Raw genomic sequence first — 23,207 nt, 5'->3', positions numbered from 1 at the left:
CATTGATTCATTACCTCACTGTGTGAGATATTATCTCCATTTAATATATGGGAAACTGAAGCTTACTCACAAGGAGTTACAGACTGAAGTCCTTAAAACTAGTAAATTGCAGAACTGGTGTTTGAAAGCACATCATTTTAAGTCAGAGCCTGAGTTCTCAATCACTAAGAAATATTCTCCTAATATTGTATATATAACCCAAATTCTTTTCCACAGCCCTGGGCACAAGAAGGTTACTCATTATATCAACCTACTCATGAATGACTGACTTACTGATTTCATAAGCAATGTGGGGAAATAAAAAGCATGGTCTTTGGAATCAAGAATACAACTTGGGAACTTGGCTAACACAAGTGGGAACTTGGCTAACACAGTATATTTCTGAATCCTAGCTGAGTGACAACAGCTATATCCATACAGGTTTATAGTTGAATTCCTCTCCCTTCTCTCCAAAAGAAAAAGTGAAAAAAATACCTCTATATTTAAAATGACATAAGTTTGGCATAACATCAATTAGTAGGCTCCATAATGGGCTGGAATTTGTTCAGTAATCCATCCAGCATTCATTTTCTCCTCCAGTATAAGTGAGTGCTTACAGTATACCAGGTTGTGTGCTAATTGTAAGGTAAACAATGAAACTAGAAACCTATTCCCTGATCAGGAAGTACAGAAGACCAAGAAAGATACACAGAATGATCATCACTGTGGGATAGCTTGTTCTTCATTGCCAAGCAGAGAGCATTAATTCTGCCCCTCAGCCCAGGGGGATCATGCCATGGTCTCACTTACACTCCAGTTCAGGAAAGGCACCCCACTCCGGTATTCACGCCTGGAGAATCCCCTGGACAGGGGAGCCCGGCGGACCGCAGTCCATGGGGTCTCAGAGAGTCGGACATGACTTAGCGACTAACGCTTTCACCATCCAAGATATCTACTAGTTGATCATTCCACATGCCCAATGCCAGCAAAGTTTCAGAATGATCACTGAGCTAACTGAGGGGCTTCCCTGGTGGTCCACCAGCTAAGACTCCACACCCCCAGTGCAGGGGGCCTGGGTTCAAACCCTGATCAGGAAACTAGATCCCACATTCTGCAAGGAAGATCCTTTTATATGCCACAACTGAGACCTGGCACAGTCAAATAAATAAAAATAAATAAATCAATAAATATTTTTAAAAACTGATAACTGGAGTCCATGTCCTCTCATTCCTGTAAACTGTTCATTCTGGTGTGATGTTTATACCTTTTCTTTCCTCTTATAATTGTTCTCTTAATATGGGTCCCCCTTGTTTATTTCTCTCTGTTCTTATTCTTTTTAATGAATGAAGTTATGTGCTCTCCAGATTATAATAAATTTTCCATTGAGACACAATTTGATACTCTCAAGGATTTTAGAATTAGCCAATGTAGCTAATATTTTTGATACTCCAAAAGAGGAAACAAAAAAGCAATTAAGCTTCAACAACTTGTCCAAGGTCTAGAAGTTCATGCATGGCAAAGCAAGGACTCAAGACCCTCTCGTTCATTTTATTTTTTTACAAAAGTAAATACATATCCTCCTTATGAATTTCTTTGATGTGTGTGACACAATCTCTTTTGAAAAATCACAAACACATAATGACATTCAAAGCATTCAGTATTCAGTTGTGAATAAATCAAGAGGGAAATAGGTGTCTTGATGTATTTTCCTGGTTACTGCTGCCCCTGAAAATTCATACAGATCATAGATTTGATCGGAGGCTTACCTGGCTCCCTGAATAATGAACAGGCAAATTCAGCACTTTCACATGTGGGTTTCAAATCAGAAATTCAATCCATAAAACATAAGAAACACTTTACTGCTATGTTCTTTAGTGTTTGATCAAAAGGGAAAAGTTCTCCAGAACAAAGAGATACTGACAAAAAAATATTTAATGCCAGGGAAGTGGCTAACATGAATTGTATGCTAAGAGCAGCTGATCAGTCTTTTCAGATAAGTCACTAACTTGCTTTAAGTCACTATATATTCATCTATATAATGGAAATATTAGAAAGGCAGCCCTCAAACAACATCCTTCCTGAAAGACCGAGAGACTCCTATAATGTCCTGAAACGGGGCACTCATCATAATCATAATCAAAGTCCTGGTTATTTGCAGCTATCTGCCCTATTCATTACCGCAGGCTCCCAGTAAATCTCATTTTGACAAAAGACCATGGAAGGCAATAGACGCCTACAACTGTCAAGGTCAACAATCAGTTGAACGATGAATGGTCAAGGGGCTCTAGCCCTTGGTCTGTTACCTACGATATAAGGGGCTAGCTATAACATAAGGCCTGTTACCTATAACATAAGGCCAAGCGGAGTCATCACAGAGCTTGAAGACGGAAAGAGTAACACAGTCGTGGAGCTCCCAGGGGACAGATTCCCCACGAGACCAAAAACAGGTCCCTCTCTCACAGTGCTGGAGAGCAAGTGATGGATGTGTCTACAGGAGTCCAGCTCTGCTTGTTTCTGGGAGACCATGAGTGTGTTACCGTAATTTGCATTAATTCTCCTAGATAACGCTAACATTAAGTTACATCCTTACATCTAAGCATGAGGGGATTGGAGGAGAGGGTTGCCTCTAAGCCAAATGGATTATAGAAATTATTGCATTCCTTAATTCATTTGAAATATTTGTACTGTTGATAAGAATTATTCATTCATTCAACTACTTATTGGTCCCAAAGGAGTTTAGCCATACTCCTGGCTCTGGATGTACATATCCATGCAAAGCAAACTTGTTCTTAGTCTCATGGGCTAAAGTTTATTGGAGAAGACAAAAATGAAATGAGCTCACTAATAAGGATATAAAATTATAAAAGAACAAGGTGCTCCTATGAGAGCGAGCAATAAAAAAAATCTACTTTTAATTGACTGGTCAGAATCAATTTGGGGGGATGACATTTTTTTCACAGTAGAATTTTTCTCAGGACAGTTAATGAATTAACACCTCACCCAATACTAAAAGGATGAATATAACAATGTGGGTAGACCTAGATATTATACTAAGTGAAGTAAGTTTAATAAAGACAAATATCATATGATATCACTTATATGTGGATCTCAAAGAAATTATACAAATGGACTCACTTACAAAGCAGAGACAGACTCACAGAAATAGAAAGCAAACTCATGGTTACCAAAGGAGAAAGACGAGGAGTGGGGATGAACTTGAGTTTAACTATAATAATCTATGGTCCAGCTCTCACATCCATACCTGACCACCGGAAAACACAGACCTTGGTTGGCAAAGTAATGTCTCTGCTTTTTAATATGCTGTCTAGGTTGGCCATAACTTTCCTTCCAAGGAGTAAGTGTCTTTTAATTTCATGGCTGCAGTCACCATCAGCAGTGATTTTGGAGCCCGAGAAAATGAAGTCTATCACTGTTTCCATTGTTTCCCCATCTATTTGACATGAAGTTATGGGACCAGATGCCATGATCTTAAGTTTTCTGAATGTTGAGTTTTAAGCCAACTTTTCACTCTCCTCTTTCACTTTCATCAAGAGGCTCTTTAGTTCTTCTTCACTTTCTGCCATAAGGGTGGTGTCATCTGCATATCTGAGGTTATTGATATTTCTCCTGGCAATCTTGATTCCAGTTTGTGCTTCATCCATTCCGGCATTTCTCATGATGTACTCTGCATATAAGTTAAATAAGCAGGGTGACAATATACAGCCTTGACTTACTCCTTCCCCAAATTGGAACCAGTCCATTGTTCCATGTCCAGTTCTAACTGTTGCTTCTTGACCTGCATACAGATTTCTCAGGAGGCAGGTAAGGTGGTCTGGTATTCCCATCTTTTAAGAATTTTCCACAGTTTATTGTGATCCACACAGTCAAAGGCATTGGCATAGTCAATAAAACAGAAGTAGATGTTTTTCTGGAACTCTCTTGCTTTTTTGATGATCCAGCGGATGTTGGCAATTTGATCTCTGGTTCCTCTGTCTTTTCTAAATCCAGTTTGAATATCTGGAAGCTCGCGGTTCATGTACTGCTGAAGCCTGGCTTGGAGAATTTTGAGCATTACTTTGCTAGTGTGTGAGATGAGTGCAATTGTGCGGTAGTTTGAGCATTCTTTGGCATTGCCTTTCTTGGGGATTAAAACTTACCTTTTCCAGTCCTGTGGCCACTGCTGAGTTTTCCAGATTTGCTGGCATATTGAGTGCAGCATTTTCACAACATTATCTTTTAGGATTTGAAATAGCTCAACTGGAATTCCGTCACCTCCACTAGCTTTATTGTGATGCTTCCTAAGGTCCATTTGACTTCGCATTCCAGGATGTCTTGCTCTAGGTGAGTGATAACACGATTATGATTATCTGGGTCATGAAGATCTTTTTTGTACAGTTCTTTTATGTATTCTTGCCATCTCTACTTTATAGCTTCTGCTTCTGTTAGGTCCTTTATTGAGCCCATCTTTGAGTGAAATATTCCCTTGGTATCTCTAATTTTCTTGAAGAGATCTCTAGTCTTTCCCATTCTATTGTTTTCCTCTATATCTTTGCATTGATTACTGAGGAAGGTTTTCTTATCTCTCTTTACTATTCTTTGGAACTCTGCATTCAAATGGGTATATCTTCCTTTTTCTCCTTTGCCTTTAGCTTCTCTTCTTTTCTCAGCTATTTGTAACGCCTCCTCAGACAACCATTTTGCCTTTTTGCATTTTCTGGGGGGATGGTCTTGATCACTGCCTCCTGTACAATGTCATGAACCTCCGTCCATAGTTCTTCAGGCACTCTGTGTATCAAATCTAATCCCTTGAATATTTGTCACTTCCACTGTACAATCATAAGGGATTTGATTTAGGTCATACTTGAGTGGTCCAGTGGTTTTCCGTACTTTCTTCAATTTCAGTCTGAATTTGGCAATAAGGAATTCATGATGTGAGCCACAGTCAGCTCCCAGTCTTGTTTTTGCTGACTGTATAGAGCTTCTACATCTTTGGCTGCAAAGAATATAATCAGTCTGATTTTGGTGTTGACCATCTGGTGATGTCCATGTGTAGAGTCTTCTCTTGTGTTTTGCTATGACCAGTGTGTTCTCTTGACAAAATTCTGTTAGCCTTTGCCCTGCTTCACTCTGTACTCCAAGGTCAAACTTGCCTGTTACTCCAGGTATCACTTGACTTCCTAGTAAAGTCCAATGGTCTAAAAACAGTATTACATAGGAACCTGGAATGTTAGGTTCATGAGTCAAGGTAAATTGGAAGTGGTCAAACAGGTGATGGCAAGAGTGAGCATCAACATTTTAGGAATCAGTGAACTAAAATGGACGGAAATGGGTGAATTTAACTCAGATTACCATTATATCTACTACTGTGAGCAAGAATCCTTTAGAAGAAATAAAGTAGCCATCATAGTCAACAAAAGAATCTGGAATGCAGTACTTGGGTGCAGTCTCAAAAATGACAGAATGATCTTTGTTCATTTCCAAGGCAAACCATTCAATATCACAGTAATCCAAGTCTATGCCCTGACCAAGAATGCTGAAGAAGCTGAACAGTTCTATGATGACCTACAAGACCTTCTAGAACTAACACCAAAAAATGATGTTCTTTTCATCATAGGGGACTGGAATGTACCACCTAGGAAGCCCATAAAATCAACTATCCTTCAACAGAATTTTTTTTAAAAAAAGAATGAATGGTTTCCCTGGTGGCTCAGACAGTAATGAATCTGCCTGTAATGCAGGAGACATGGGTTCAGTTCCTGGGTCAGGATGATCCCCTGAAGAAGGAAATGGCAACCCACTCCAGTATTCTTCTCTGGAGAATCTGGAGAATCCCATGGACAGAGGAGCCTGGAACCCCCAGTCCATGGGGTTGCAGTCAGACATGACTGAGCGACTAACTTTCACTTTTCAATAATTTTATTGAAAATTTTTATTTTCAAAATATTTATTTTTTTTTAAAAGATGAATAGAGGCGGTAACAATGATTGGCTGAAACAACATGAAGAGTTGTGGTGAGGCCTCGAATTGTCCACGTTGGCAGAATCTAAGTAACCAAGTAAGTACAGTATAGCAAGCAAGACTTCTCCCTTGGCACTTCATATTGTGTTCTTCCTAGAACGAAATCTTGAATGAACCCAGACAAACACCTCCTCCCAAACTCACATCCAGAGGAATGACTGAATCATAGGGCAGCATGGACAACTGGTAACACGAATAACTTGTCAAATCTTGTCCAGCATAAATCAAACCATTGGGATTTGTTATTAGTGTCAGACTGGAGTATCTTTTATTCCAGTCAGTTTGAGCACCTGCATTGTTATAAGTCAAGTAATAACCTCTTTCTTGAGAAGAAGCCATCGTATCTAAAAAGTATTCCTTACAGCCTACAAGTTTAAAAGCCACAGAGGAGTAATTCCTAGAATGTATATATACTTTCTATTACTTGCTATTTTTTGTTATTATTATTTGTTATATTTTGTTATTATTTATTTTTTTTAGTAGCTAAAATCTACTATAAATTTCCAGGTGGCACTAGTGCTAAAGAACCGCCGGCCAATGCAGGAGGTGTAAGAGATGCTAGATTCAGTCCCTGGGTCGGGAAGATCCCCTGGAGTAGGAAATGGCAACCCATTCCAGTATTCCTGCCTGGAGAATCCCGTGGACAGAGGGGTGTGGTGGGCTACAGTGCAAAGGATCACAGAGTCGGACAGGACTGAAGTGACTTAGCACAGCACACATCTACTGTGCTGAAGCGTGAGTGGATGGAATTCTCATACACCAAGGCTTCCGATTCTGCAAGCATCATTCACCATTATCTTACACTTTTAATGTTTCTGTTCTTTCTACTTCTCCTGATAGAAACAGAGGCTGCTCTTATTACTGGAAATGCTTTGAAATCTTTCTTTCCTCTAAGTTCATGTTTTTACCAGTGTCTATATAGTGTGGGAGATATGAACATATAATGTGCAGACAGATGTATCTGGATTTAAATACCATTTTGTACTTAGGAAACCTTTAGCAAGACCTTGAAATAAGATTGGCATGATGGTACTATAGATATCATCACATTATAATATAGTTGGAAGGAGATTTTATATATATATATGTATATAAATAGATATGTGTGTGTATATATATAGTATAACCATAATGCCTAAAGTGATAGTCACTCAAAAATTTTATTATGATTGTCCTTATTCTTTCATTAACTCACAAATATCCCTTGAGAACATGTGTATTAAACTCTTTTTTCCCAAGAAATACAGAAGCTTACAGATAAAATTGGAATGTAACACATGCATGGAATTATTATGCTACAAATGATGATCATGGTCAGTGACGTACAAGTAGTTACTATTAAAATGTATAAAGACTGTGGTGTTAATTCCCCTAACAGTATACTGTGTGTGTGTATAATATATATACATAGTAAAGGGGCTTCCCGGTGGCTCAAGTGGTAAAGAACCCACCAGACGTTGCAGGAGACTCAAGAGATGTGAGTTAGATCCCTGGGCCGGGAGAAGCCACTGGGGTAGGGAATGGCAACCCACTCCAGCATTATGGCCTGGAAAATTTCATGAACAGAGCGGCCTGTCAGGGTACAGCCCGTGGGGCCGAGAGCTGGACACAGCTGAGCTACTGAGCAAGGCACACACTGTAGTATGACACACAGTGAGACAGACAGCTAGTCTACCACAATAAGTAGTAAGTTCAGACTTGAGTGGGATGACATTTAGACGAGATTGAGACGATGGGGTAGAAGGATGTGGGCTCATCTTCTGCAGCCAGAGCACCAAACTGCAACTCGCTGTTGAACAACCGTCGACAGTGAGATACTGGAACCCGCCAAGAAAAGATGCCCCTCACCCAAGGACAAGCAGTGGCATGGTGTGAGGGGCCAACTGCAATAAAACCAGCCCCATGCCCGCCGGTGGGAAGTCACAAGCTGGAGAACGGTGGTACCAAAGAAGCTCACGCACTGCTGTGAAGTTTCTCGGCCCCACGTCAGCCTGGGAATCCAGCCAAGGGACGGAGTCTCCAGGGAACCTGACTTTGAAGGCCAGCAGGATGTGATTACAGTTTCCACAGAACTGCGGGATGCAGAGACTACTGGAGGGCAGAACTGAGTGGAGTGGCATCTTCACTTTTATTTTATTGAAGTATAGTTGGTTTACAATGTTGTGTTAATTTCTACTGCACAGCAAAGTGCCTCAGTGACACATGGAGTGATGCCTTTAAAAGTCAAAAGGACAAGTCACAACCTGGAATTTTGTAATCAAATATTGTATCTTTCAAAATGAAACAAAATCGAAACCTTTCAGACAACAGATTAAGAGGTTCAGTTGCTGGCAGATCTATACTGAAAGATACACTAAAGGAGGTTCTTCCAAGCCAAAATTAAAAAAAAAAACTCCAAAGTGAAAATACAGGAGATGAGAATAGGCTCTGGAATTAGCGTGAATAATAAAAATAAATATATTGACTTTTAAAATAATGTTGAAAAAATATTCTAAAGTTTTAAATATATTTAAAGTTAAAATATATGACCATTAAGGCATAAAGGGATGGGAAGCAATCAGAAGAAAAATTTTACACTGTCCTTTCTTGGTGAAGGAAAATAAAAATATTCTTGTACAACTTAATAAGTGAAGGATTAAAGTTGCAATAATAGGAGACAAAAAAGCAAGATTAGTTAATTCCTTACTGTGAGATAATCTTACTTCAAAAGGAAGGAAAAAATGAAAGAAACAAACAAACAGAAACAGATGGGGTGAATAGAAAGCAAGAGGCAGACTGAAACCCAGCTGTATTAGTGATTAATTTGAGTGTTAAAGATCAACAACTTTAGGCAAAGATAAAAGCTTTTGAGCTGAAATATATTGGACTGAATACATATATTTGGGTTTCAAAATGTGATGATATAAAACACGTGTTTTCTAACTGTTAAAAAGAAAGAAACTAGACGGCTGCTGCTACCCCTTAAGTCATGCTATGCTGTGTGCTGTGCTGAGTCGACTCTTTGCGACCTCACGGACTGCAGCCCACCAGGCTCCTCTGTCCGTGGGGATTCTCCAGGCAAGAACATTGGAGTGGGTTGCCATGCCCTCCTCCAAGGGATATTCCCAACCCAGGGATCCAACTCAGGTCTCACACATTGCAGGCAGATTCTTTACCATCTGAGCGACCAGGGAAGCCCTAAGTTACACTAAGTAACATCAATCTTTCCTAAAACTACCAGAAGATGTAATCTGAATGCCTTTTCTACTGTTAATAGAAATGTGTTCTCTGGTCAGAACACATAACCACCAACATCCTTACAAGATGAAGTCAAATGATAATAGGAGAAGCAGGCTATGGCTTCCTCTTTGTGCTGAGATCTAAATTCTCTTTTACGAAGTACAATTTGCATATAACAATATGTTAGTTTCAATGACTTGATGTTTGTATGTATTGCAAAACGATCACCACACTAAGTCTAGTTAACATCCATTCCCATACATAGTTATAATTTTTTTTTCTTGTGATGAGGACTTTTAAGATCTACTCTCTTAGCAGCTTTCAAATATGCCGTACAAGATTATTGACTATAGTCACCATGCTGTAGATTTCACCTCCATGACATTTATTGTATAACCGTAAATTTGCACCTTCTGAATTATTTCGTCCACTTGATTGCACCTTGGGACCATAACTGGATTCCTTGGCACTGCATGTCAAACCTCAAAAGTCTTCAATTCTAGATTTCTTATTTCAGATGGGAACAGAATAAACTCCTTAACATCACTTAGCCTCACTTTCTAAAACTTTTTAATGGAATTACTAATAACCACTCTTGATGTTTTACAGAGTGCTTTGAGGATGAAATAAAACAAAAGATGTGAAACGCTTAGTAAATCACTCAGTCTCTCTAAAAGATTCCTCTAGTTATCAGACAGTGCCGCCCAAGGTCATCCTGACTGACATGCCACAGCAACGTCACTGTGAAGGTAAAGGCCTCCAGCTCTGAGACCCTCAAGACCTCCTTGTGATAAAATCAAGTGAACACGGTTGTCCTGGGCACCAGGTTGCTCTCACTCTAGTGAGTTTGAATGAAGCCAGATTGGGATTTAAGGGTCTGGTGACTGATGTCTTGAAGGGGATTATCTGGACATGAAGCTCTCAGGAACCAGTTCTCCTGGGATCCATCCACAGCTCCATGCCTCATGTACTGAAGATTTTAATTAAAACCTTGCCTGTGGGGACCAAGTACTTAGGGAACTTACTAAGGAAATTCATGGCCATATGAGTTGTTATTTCTTCTCTAGTATACCCATCTGTTCTCAAAAATAAAGAAAAAGAAGCTATTAACAATCTTGGAAGCAGCTGATATGGACATAAGAGAGCAGGAAAATAAACATGGAATCGGCATAGAATCAGTCACAAAGGCCTCAGACAACATTATTTCCATCAATCCTATGGGATTTTTTCTTCTTTTTTTCTCTTTGGCAGTATCAATAAAGATCCCTTCTTTAAATTAGGGTGTAGTTGCTTTACAATGTTATGTTAGTTTCCACTGTACAACAAAAGGAATCGGTCATATGTACACACATATCCCCTCATAGGCCTGCCTCCCAACCCGCCACCCCACCGCTCCCGGTCACCCTCAGCACCAAGCTGAGCTCCCTGACTATACAGCAGGCTCCCACTAATGACCTAGTTAACACATGATAGTGTATGTATGTAAATCCTGATCTCCCAATCCACCCCCATTTACCATAGCCAGGACATGGACACAATCTAAATGTCCATCAAAATGAATGGATAAAGAATATGTGGTACGTGTATAAAATGGAATATTATTCAGCCATAAAAAAGAACAAAATAGGGTCACTTGTAGAGACATGGATGAACCTAGAATGAAGTTAATCGGAACGAGTAAAACAAGTATTGCAAATATGCTTCCGGGTCTACAGTGCCCCTTGTATTCTGAAGTCATAATCTGACTATGAGTAAAATCTAGCAAATGACAGCTACTCCAACTTTATTCTCATCCAACACTAATCTTGGTTTCATTTTATGCACCTTCAGATGAAATTTTATTTCTTGGCTTTCTTACAATTAGATATGAGTTGAGTGGTTTTGGAAGTGATTTATTTCTAAGTGGTAAAGACCAAGGCTTCTTATATTAATAACACTGACATTACAAGTGACTCCAAAGGGTTCTGTGGGTTGGAGGAGAGAGTAGGAATAAAAAAAGCATGTGAAGTGCATATATGATATAGAGAGCAATATATAATATCTTATAACATATTTAATTTTAAAAGCCACAATCTAAACTGTCATGATAAGCTACTTCTTGATTAAAGATGATGATACATGTTATAGCAAGCATTCAATATATATATAAATAATTACTTATGTGTCTAAGTGCTGCTTTTCAGCATTGCATACTATACATCATGCTTATCTATGCCAGTGTTTCTGTCTTGGGTCAGAATTTATTTCAGTCTTTGCAGAGTTTTTCCATCTCTGTGGATTTGAAGACCCCAAATCCTATATTAGAAAATAAGATTTTTTAATTCCTCAGGAGACATAGCATCTCTTCAGTATGCCCTGCAAAGTTCAATGCCACTGCTAATTTGAGTCCTTTATCCTCTGTGCATTTAAGTATTCATCAAATTCTGAAAGGAGGTTCATGAATCAGAAAAGGCTAAGGACCACAGATAGAACTGTTTACGAGGAGCTGGGGCTTGCACTTTTCTCCCCAGTCTGGGTTCTGTATGTTCAGTGCCAGATAATACCTAGGTGGTCTTTTTCATCAGAGCCCTGTGGAATGCTGGTATCAGTCCATAAATCCTAAAAATAATCCAGTGTTGTCAAATTTTTAAAGTTTGGAAACAATATTTCAAACATCCCCATCCTAGAGTTCAAATGCTCATCAGCCTAATAAAGATGCTGAAAAGTACTGCAGTCAAAGCTGTTTAACTCATCTCCTCATGGAAAAGCTTTTTCCTATGTAAACCTATTAACTTCTGCATAGCATTAGTGTTTGGAGGAAAAAAATCTCTATTAGACAGAAGTGTGCAATCCATGAAATTCATACAAAGTATCCCCTGGGAGCAATTTATTTCAGAGTTATATTCTTTGAACATTTCATGCCAACTTTCAGAAGAACCGTATATAATTTGCCATATATAATTCATGATTCTCTCTCATTATGCTGAGCATTTTGTAAGAACTCATTTTTTGTCATGTTTACCTTTCAAATGCCATCAAAATGTCTGAATGTTTTAGTTATCAATAAAGGCTTCATGCATAAATGAATAACTCAGAAACTTTTGTTTATTTTATTGATGGGGAAGCAAGTTACCAACCAACTGTTCCAATTTTCCCAGGACAGAGAGGTCTCCCAGGACTGGAGTCTTTCTACTAAATCTGGAAAATTCCAGGCAAATTGAGACAAGTGGAACCCAGTTCTCCTGTATTGCAGGAGGACTTTATCATCTGAGCCGCCAGGGAAGCCCAGGAGATCATGCTGAGTGGTGGGAAGTTTTTGTTTTGCTGATCTTTGTTTTCAGTAGTTCTATCTGTTCACCCTGTGTGTGTGTGTGTGTGTGTGTGCGTGTGTGTTGGGAACTGAGCTAAACATTGGCCGTGAATTTTTGGTTGTAGTTTAAGCCTCACTATAATCCCAGGAAATAGGAGGTATTCTTTTGTCTCTATTTCAGTGACAAGGAAATTAAGACAACAGTTTCATACCTGGCTCAAGAATGTACAGCCCTTCTCCAAAGAAAGCCATATTTGAAAAGATATATGCACCCCAGGGTTCATTGCAGTTCTATTTACAATAGCCAAGACATGGAAGCAAACTAAATGTCTACCAACAGATGAATGGATAAAGAAGTTATGTGGCCCCTAACACACAATGGAATATTACTCAGTAATTAAAAAGAGTAACACCATTGGCAGCATCATGGAGGGACCTAGAGATTATTATACTATGTAAGGTAAGAGAAAGACAAATAGCATATGATATGTAAAATATTTAAATGATATATAAAATCTTTAAAAAATGATACAAATGAAATTATTTAGAAAACAGAAACAGACTCCCAGACTTTGAAAATAAATTCATGGTGACCAAAGGGGAAATGTCTGGGGGTAGGATAAATTAAGAGACTGGGTGAGGATTAACAGGCACACACTACTATATATTAATATAAAATATATAATCAACAAGGATCTACCGTATAGCTCAGCACTATAGTCAATATTTGGTAATAACCAATGTAAGAAAAGAATCTGAAACGGAACAGATATATGTATGTGTATAACTGAATCAGTTAGCTGTACATCTGAAAGGAACACAGAAAGGAACATAACTGTAAATCAGTTATGCACGCAAAGTTGCTGCAGTCGTGTCCTACTCTCTGCAAGCCTATGGACTAGTATGGCTTACCCTATGGAGTCCGGTAACCCACTGGTCTCCTCTTTGTCCATGGGATTCTCCAGGCAAGAATACTGGAGTGGGTTGCCATGACCTCCTCCAGGGGATCTTCCCTGGAGGGCATAGAACCAGGAGTTTGCAGTTACCAGATGCAAATGGTCATATGCAGAGTGAATAAACAATAAGGTCCTACTGTATAGCATGGGGCACTATAGTCAATATCCTATGAAAAACCATAATGGGAAAGAATATGAAAAAGAATCAACTCTACTCCAGTGTAAAATAAAAGTTAAGTTTTAGAAATTAAAAAAAAGAATACCTCTGGCCCTGGAGCCACTTCTGTCCTGCCTTCCAAAGTAGATTCTGCAGGTACAGCAGAGATAGGTCATGAAATTCATCTTTGAAAATAAGCACTCAGTAATTCATGTGGGAAATAATGTGGACAAGGCTAATCCACTTCCTGCTGGGGGAGATAGAGAGGGAGAGAGAAAGAAACCTGGAAAGCCATCATCTTGACATTAATCCAAGAGGCGAATAAATTTGAATATGAGTTTTTAATATGTTATAAACGGGCCAAGTGAGCCCAGAGTTATTTTTAGCTCTGAGTTATGAAACGCAATCACATGGGGAAGTGGCCTACATTTTCAGTTTTATATCTGGTGAGGAGTTTTGCCACCTAAGTGAAAGTGACATTTTGCCAACCTATTTGGAAAAGGCAGCTGGAGTCCTGCGAATTCTGAGTGTGCTGGGCAGGAGTCTACTTGATGTTGAGGGCTGGGAGACGGGAAACCCGGGCCCACTCTCGGGCAACATGCCTTGCGTTGAGCCACTTAGAGCTTCGGCACCTCAGTTTCCTCATCTGAGAAACAGGAGACGGCGGGAAGGTCAAGACACAATAAGAGGCATGCAGAGCCAACAGAGTGGGTTAGACTCCTGCTCTACCCCTTGCTTCCTGTGTATTTGAACTTCAGTTTCACCATTTGGAAAATGAAAAAAAAATTAATTCACCTCTCACAGATTCAGTGTGAATTTTAAAGAGATGATGTGCATTAAAATACGGAAAACAACTGGCATGATAAAAGTGCCTGGTAAAATCATAAATCCCTGGCCTCGAATGTTCAACCATCCATCCATTCAGGAAGATGTGCCGAACACCTGCTGTAAATGCGTGCCAGGTCCTAAGTTAGGTGCCGGGGACTCACAGGGAGAGATGACAGAGTGGGTGTTCTCAACCCACTCCTCACTCAGTAGAACACGGTGACTCGCCTCCAGCTTGCCATCCTGCAGGAAGTCACTCCCCACCTCTAAGCCTTGGCTTTTATCAAGCATAAAAGTAGAGATGGAGTGGGAATTTGGAGTTATCAGATGCAAACTGTGACATGTAGAATGGACAAACAACAGGACCTACTGTATAACACAGGGAGCTATCTTCAGTATCCTATGACAAACGGTAACGGAAAAGAATGTGAAGAAGAATGCATGTAGGTGTGTAACTGAAGCACTTAGCGGCACAGCACAAATCAACAGAACACTCTAAATCAACTACACTCCGGTCAAAAATAAATCAATAAGAAATAGATAAAAAATAAGAGGATACTAAGGCGAATGCTAATAGAGCGACGGAGAAACAAACGTGCTCAGCAGCTTCTAGAGCACAGAAAAGCCTCAGGAAGCCTTTCAGGAAGGGTGGGGTGGTCTCCGAGGCTCCTTGCCTCCGCGGGGAGTATGAATGCTGTGGGCACTACCCTCGGGCGTCTTATCGTCTGCTTTCTTCAGAAAACAAGTCTGGAGGTTTCCGACGCTAGCTCTGATAGTGAGCAATAGAAATCATGATCCCGAGGGACGTAAAACAATTTCACTTGACCATCAGAAGCTTCCGTAGAACTAAGACTGAGTGAGGACACTTCTTCCATCACATTCACTGAGAAACACGCTCTGAGGCTGAGAGTCGCATGCATGTGGCTCAACGGGCGCGCCTTAGGGTCAGCGCCTACGAGGAGACGCGGCAGCCGGACCAGGGCTGCGACGCGTCTGCAGCGACGACAGAAGTGGACGCGTTAGGCCGCGGCGTCCGACCCTGTATGACCCCAGGGGCTGCAGCTCGCCAGCCCCTCTGTCCGAGGGCCTCGGCCAACCCCTGCAGCAGACGGCCCTGGGGAGCTGTCAGCTGTCACAAGGACACAAGGGGCCAAGCCTCTGCGTCCCTCACTGACCAGTCTTGGATGCGACTTACCTTGAGGGAGGTGGCTCTCTTCAGCCACACGTAATTCCTGGAGGGAGTTCACGTCTGAGGTTCAATCAGAGAAATGCAAGTCAAAATCACAGAGGGGCGCCATCCCACACTCGCCGCAACGGGCAGGTTTTAAAAATCTACAGTAACAGATGCCGGAGAGGGTGTGGAGAAAAGGGAGCTCTCCTCATCTGTTGGTGGGAATGCGAACTGGTCGGCCACCGTGGAGACCCGAACGGAAGGAAGCTCCTCGGGAAACTGAAAACAGGGCCCTCGGATGATCCATCTTCCCTTGTAGCTCAGTTGGCAGACAGTCTGCCTGCTACGCAGGAGACCCTGCCTGCAACGCAGGAGACCTGGGTGCGATCCCTGGGTTGGGAAGATCCCCTGGAGAAGGACATGGTGACCCACTCCAGAATCCTTGCCTGGAGCATCCCACGGACAGAGGAGCCTGGCAGGCTACAGTCCATGGGGTCGCAAGCGTCGGCCACAACTTAGTGATTAAACCACCACCACCACCATACAATCCAGCAATCCCACTCCTGGGCATAGATTCTGACAAAACTAAAATTCAAAAAGATACATCCACCCCACGTTCACAGCAGCCCTATTCAAAGTGGCCAAGACATGGAAATAACCTACATGTCCATCAACACAAGGGTACATGGAGAAGATGTGGTACACACATCAGAGGAATGCTGCTCGGCCACAAGATGAGTGACACGCTGCCATCTGCAGCATCATGGATGCAGCTCGAGATTGTCCTACTAAATGAAGGAAGTCAGAAAAAGAAAGACAAGTACTATGGGATACCATGTATATGTGGGCTCTAAAGTATGGCGCAAATGAACAGGAGCAGATTCACAGACTTAGAGACCAGACTTGTGGTTGCCAGAGGGGAGTGGGCGGAGGGCTGCGGGGAAAGGGATAGACTGGGAGTTTGGGGTCCGTAGTGCAAACTCTCACATCCAGAATGGGGAGACAATAGGTCCTCCAGTGTAGCACAGGGAGCTATGCCCAGTCTTCTGCAATGAATCACAATGGGAAACAATATAGACAATAATGTGTGTGTGTATATATATATATATATATATATATATACATATATATGTATTGTTGTGGTGTTGGTTGCTCAGTCGTGTCCAGTTCTTTGTGACCCCATGGACTGCAGCCCACCAGGCTCCTCTGTCCATGGGATTCTCCTGGCAAGAATACTGGAGTGGGTTGCCATGCTCTCCTCCAGGGGATCTTCCCGACCCAGGGATCAAACCCAGGTCTCCTGCATTGGCAGGCAGATTCTTTATCATCTGAGCCCCCTGGGAAGCCCTATATATATATATATATATATATAACTCCAGGGTCCAAGCAGCTCACAGTGGCATCCGCTCTGGGAGACACTATTATTGACATAGAAGATGCTTGGAGCTGAAGAGAGGACCTGAAATGTTAAGAGTAGCCAACTAGGGAACCAAAGAAAAGAAGATGCTGCAATCAACTGGAAAGGCAGCCAGTTGGCTCTTGGGTATCACTTTCCCCAGCTCTCGCCAGGCCCATGTGTCACGAAGGTATGAAGTGATGTTTTCTGAGAAGGCAGCAAGGAACATGTTTATAAGACAAAGGGTGGTGCTATCAGAAACACCCACAGAGAAGCAAAAGTGGGTGTTCTCGAGCACAGCCTGGGTGGAGGCCCCCCGCCAGGAGCGCTGCAGCGTGTGTGGCGTCAGCTGCGGTGGAGTCTGTCCCAGGGCCTGTCTCGTCCACTTTCTGGACGGGAGACCACTTCCCCTCCGTGGGCCTTGACTTCCTCGTCTTAAACACGCAACGGTGGATGGCACTGACCCTCAGGTCTCTTTTATTCCTGTGTACAAATAACTCCAGATCTGAACTGACATTGTCAGCAAGAAAATTTGGTTAAAAAATGGATGACTTGGCAATGCTTAGCTTTCTGAAGGAAGTTTAATTTTGTAGCAAGGCTTTCTCTGTATCATTCATTTTCCTTCTGTCATGCCCATTGAAATGCTTATGGACTTTTGTATTACTGAGTGCTTTTTCCCTATTCTTTTGCCATTTTACATTTCTACTCTATTTTTCAATTTCTTGTCTCCTGTTCACTGTACAGTCCCTGGGTAATTTTCGCTCATGCAACAGATATATGTTGTTTGTTACAGAGATCTGCTCAGGCTAACATGAAGGGGGAAGATGGAGGTAATTGAAAGGACATTGAGAGGCTCAAAGAATCAAAGCAAAACTGGACCAAAGGCAGGCGGTTAGCATTGTTGCTCAGTCACTAAGTCCTGTCCGACTCTGTGTGACCCCATGGACTGCAGCACACCAGGGTTCCCTGTCCTTCACCGTCTCCCAGAGTTTGCTCAAATTCATGTCCATTGAGTCAGTGATGACATCCAGCCATCTCATCCTCTGTCGTCCCCTTCTCCTCTTGCCTTCAATCTTTTTCCTGCATCAGGTTCTTTTCAATGAGACAGCTCTTTGCATCAGGTGGCCAAAGTATTGGAGCTTCAGCTTCAGAGGAACCAAAGTCGTTTCAGAGGCTAAGGAACAAAAGTCAGCAGCAAAGAAACCAGGGCCTGACTGTAATGGCCCGACCTGAATCCCACCGATGGGGCAAGTGACTCCAAGCCTACATGCTTCCCCCACTTCATTTGCTTCAGATTTCAGTTGGGGGAAATGAGAACTTGTTATTGGCTGAACTGAAGACTCCTGTGAGGCCCCATTGCCTGTCCACACATCACAGTTCAGGGATCTCTTGAAAGAAGGCAGAGAAGGAAAGACTCTCCTTGCCTCAGTTTCCATAGACTTGGGTGGGCACAGGAACTCTCTCATCCTTCCAAAAGCGGGGATCACTCTCCAAAGAAGTCAGAACATTTTCAAGGAGGAATATAGATTCATCAAGAAATGGTCACTCGGTATGACAGACTGTAGGTTCTGTTATACAGACTGAAAAAGTCAGAGAGAGAAAAATAGGCATTGTGTATTAAGGTGTATATACGGAATCTAGAAAAATGGCATGGATGAATCTATCAGCAGGGCAGGAATAGAGACGCAGATGCAGAGAACAGACACACGCATGAAATGGGGGAAGGAGAGGGCGGGGCGGACTGAGGGCAGCGGCGACACATACACACACGACCGCGTGCGAAGCAGGCCGCTGACGGGGCGCTGTAGGGCCCGGAGCTCAGCCTGTGCTCGTCATCACCGCGGGGAGGGGGGGGGGAGGAGGGGGGAAGGGGAGGGGAGGGGGGGAGGGGAGGGGGGAGGGGAGGGGAGGGGAGGGGAGGGGAGGGGAGGGGAGGGGAGGGGGGAGGGGAGGGGGGAGGGCTGTGTGGGACGGAGGCCCCCGAGGGAGGGGACACGTGCGGACACGTAGCTGAGTCACATTGGTCCACAGCAGAAACTAACACAGCGTTGTAAAGCGATTCTACTCCAACTGAAAATAAATTTAAAAGGAAAGTATATAAGAAATGAATCAGTATGACCATCAACCTCAAAAAAAAAAAAAAAAGATCACTGGCTGCTCCAACAGGTGCTGAAATAACTTGATAGGTGGCTATGTGCTCACACATAAAATGCTGGACAATTTGCCGAAAGCAAACCAATGCTTTGTTTTAACATAGATGCAGAGGCAAAGCTGTTTTAAAGGTTCTCCTGCCGTAGCTGGGATTCTGCCTTTATCTCTGGCAGCTGCAGTTTCTGAACTTTCTTTAGTGGTGTTAGACTCTACAGTATAAATTTGAAAGGCTTAATCTTAAAGAGAACGGTCTCCACAGTTGGGCACCAACTCACAGCCTTCCAAATTTATTTTTGATTATTTTTCTTCAAGAATATTACACTTCAGACAAACAAAACAGCACTTGCTGAATACATCTGATACTGTCCGTGTCATTTCCCTGTATGTCTCTTCCTTGTCCAGAGCAAATGTTGTGTTCTTCAAGTCTCCACCCTGGGACGTATCCTTGCTCTCTCCTACCAGAGCATTTTATGTGCACCTCTTGTAGATGTTTATAACTTTTCACATAGAACTAAAGCTACTTATACCTAAATATTGTCCTCACTTTACTTTATACCATAAACTTCTTTAATACAAGAGCTGTTTGATATACTTTTTAAAAAACATTCTGTTGTGAAATACACCCTATATAGAAAGCATAACCGAAATTTACACAAACTCCTTTCATATAGAAGGTATGTTTGATTTAACTTTGTTAACATTTTTACTGCGAGACATATGTATATTTTAAGTGCATAAAACGTGTAGGTTTAGTTTAACAATAGAAAACTCCAAAATATCTACCATTCAAGTCAAAAATAGATCAACAGCCTCTGCACATCCATACCCACACATCTGTTTGTATCCATTTGTGGTTTGCTGTCTTTTTATACAATAAGAGAAAAATGGCTGAAAGATCTGGGGGGAGAAAAGTACATGTGTGTTTAATTTCATCAGTAACAAATAAATGCAAATTAGGACAACAATAAGGAAAACACCGACCTCTCTCCAAATTGGCATCGTTTAAAAGCCCAGTTACACCAAGCTTTGGCAGTAGAATTCACACGTTGTTGATGGGAAGATAAATTGGCACAATCCCTTTGGAAAAGAACACATATTATTTAGTAAAGTTGAAACTGGATATAGCCTATGATTCAGCAATTACACTTTAAAATAGATACACTCTAGAGAACTGACTGCATATGTGCACTGAAATACTTGACAAAAATGGTCACATCAGCATAACTCAGCTTTACCCTAGAGATAAACCAAATTAACATGAACAATACATTGAACAATTAAATTTTGTATTTTTTTGTTGAGTTCTCTGACTTCTTCTCACTGATTTGTAAGAAGTTTAAAAGAGACATAGATGTAAAGAACAGACTTTGGTACTCTGTGGGAGAAGGCGAGGGTGGGATGTTCTGAGAGAACAGCACTGAAACAAGTATACTGTCAAGGGTGAAACAGATCACCAACCCAGGTTGGATGCATGAGACAAGTGCTCGGGCCTGGTGCACTGGGAAGACCCAGAGGGATCGGGTGGAGAGGGAGGTGGGAGGGGGGACCGGGATGGGAAATACATGTAAATCCATGGCTAATTCATTTCAATGTATGACAAAAACTACTGTAATGATGTAAAGTAATTAGCCTCCAACTAATAAAAATAAATGAAAACAAACAAACAAACAAACATTTTATACAAACACAGACACAAGTACACACACACTAACTTTTTAGTTGGTTAAGTACACTACAAATATATTATCCAACCCCTCCCCCCACACCCCCCACACACACACCTTGTTTGTGAATTAACCACAGATCAGAGACTGAGAAATCCCATGTTACAAATGGGCGATAGGACTCTTGGGCTTGGATCTGCATAGGTGAATGGTGATAGCCTACAGAAGCTTCCTCATAAAAGTGTAAGTTATCTGGGGGGAAACAGTTGTTCTTGTAAGTCCAGGTTCTTCACACAGTTTGATAGGAACAAGTCTCAATTGCCTTTATTACAGCATTATTTACAATAGCCCAGATATGTCCATCAACAGATGAATGAATAAAGAAGATGTGATACATACATACACACACACACATACACACACACACACACACACACACACATATATAATGGAATATTACTCAGCCATTAAAAGGAGTGAATTGGGTCATTTGTAGTGATGTGGATGGACCTCAAGTCTGTCCTGCAGAGTGAAGTCAGAAAGAGAAAAAACTAATATCATATATTAACACAGATGTATGGAATCTAAAGAGATGGTACCACCAGTAAGTGGTAGAGTTTTGACTAGAGGCTAGTTCTTTCATCTTGGAATGCTGGACGTTCTCATCATCGCTTCAAAGAGTGGCTCAAGTTCTAACCTCTCCCAGGGAGCTTTCCCCACCCACAGGATTCTTTCTCACCTCTGAAGGGTTCTAAATATTATTTTATTTTTTTAAATAGATAACTTATCAAATGCTTTCAAACTCAGTAAAACAAGCTGAGACCATAGAGTTTGGGAAGATCAATACACTACTGACAGTATTTGTAAAGTAGGTAACTAATGGGAGTCTCCTGCAGAGCCCAGGAAGTCTACATAGTGCTCCGTGGTGGCCTGGATGGGCGGGGAATCCAAACACACAGGAGATGTATGGTGTGAGCTCTGCGTCAGCTCTACACATAGCTGGTATATAGTGTGAGCTCTGCGTCAACTCTACACACAGCGGATACATAGTGTGAGCTCTGCATACAGCTGGCATATAGTGTGAGCTCTGCATACAGCTGGTATATAGTGTGAGCTCTGCGTCAACTCTACACACAGCGGATACATAGTGTGAGCTCTGCATACAGCTGGCATATAGTGTGAGCTCTGCATACAGCTGGCATATAGTGTGAGCTCTGCATACAGCTGGCATATAGTGTGAGCTCTGCATACAGCTGGCATATACTGTGAGCTCTGCATACAGCTGGTATATAGTGTGAGCTCTGCATACAGCTGGCATATAGTGTGAGCTCTGCATACAGCTGGCATATAGTGTGAGCTCTGCATACAGCTGGTATATAGTGTGAGCTCTGCGTCAACTCTACACACAGCGGATACATAGTGTGAGCTCTGCATACAGCTGGCATATAGTGTGAGCTCTGCATACAGCTGGCATATAGTGTGAGCTCTGCATACAGCTGGCATATACTGTGAGCTCTGCATACAGCTGGTATATAGTGTGAGCTCTGCATACAGCTGGCATATAGTGTGAGCTCTGCATCAGCTGGTATATAGTGTGAGCTCTGCATACACCTGGCATATAGTGTGAGCTCTGCATCAGCTGGTATATAGTGTGAGCTCTGCATACACCTGGCATATAGTGTGAGCTCTGCATACAGCTGGCATATACTGTGAGCTCTGCATCAGCTGGTATATAGTGTGAGCTCTGCATCAGCTGGTATATAGTGTGAGCTCTGCATACAGCTGGCATATAGTGTGAGCTCTGCATACAGCTGGCGTATAGTGTGAGCTCTGCATACAGCTGGCATATAATGTGAGCTCTGCATACAGCTGGCATATAGTGTGAGCTCTGCGTCAGCAGATTCACTTTGCTCTACAGCAGACAGTGAGACACGCTGCAAAGCAACTATGCTCCAGTAAACACTGATTTTTTTAAAAAGACGAGAAATGAGTTCCCTGGTATTTCTCTTCCAACCGTATCACTGCCAGGATCTTTCGGTTTGCTTCTTTTCAAGCCTTGGTTAAAATGTCATGGCTTCAGAGGGGCCCTCGTCCATGCATCATAGCTCCCTAAATATTTTTTCTATACTACTCCCTTAACCATAATCACAGGACTGCCTTGTTGGCACAGCGGATAAGAATGCATCTGTCAATGCCGGGGACACAGGTTCGATCCCTGGTCCGGGAAGATCCACATGCCACAGAGCAACTGAGCCCGTGAGCCACGAGTCCTGAGCCCACGCTCCAGAGCCGAAGAGCTGTAACTGCTGAGCCCGGGTGCCTGGAGGCTGCGCTCCACAGTGAGAGAAGCCACGCAAGGAGCGGCCTGGCCATGGCAGCCAA

Source organism: Odocoileus virginianus, chromosome 10, assembly GCF_023699985.2.
Source record: "Odocoileus virginianus isolate 20LAN1187 ecotype Illinois chromosome 10, Ovbor_1.2, whole genome shotgun sequence".
Taxonomy (NCBI): Eukaryota; Metazoa; Chordata; class Mammalia; order Artiodactyla; family Cervidae; genus Odocoileus; species Odocoileus virginianus.
Note: the sequence above shows the minus strand (reverse complement) of the source record.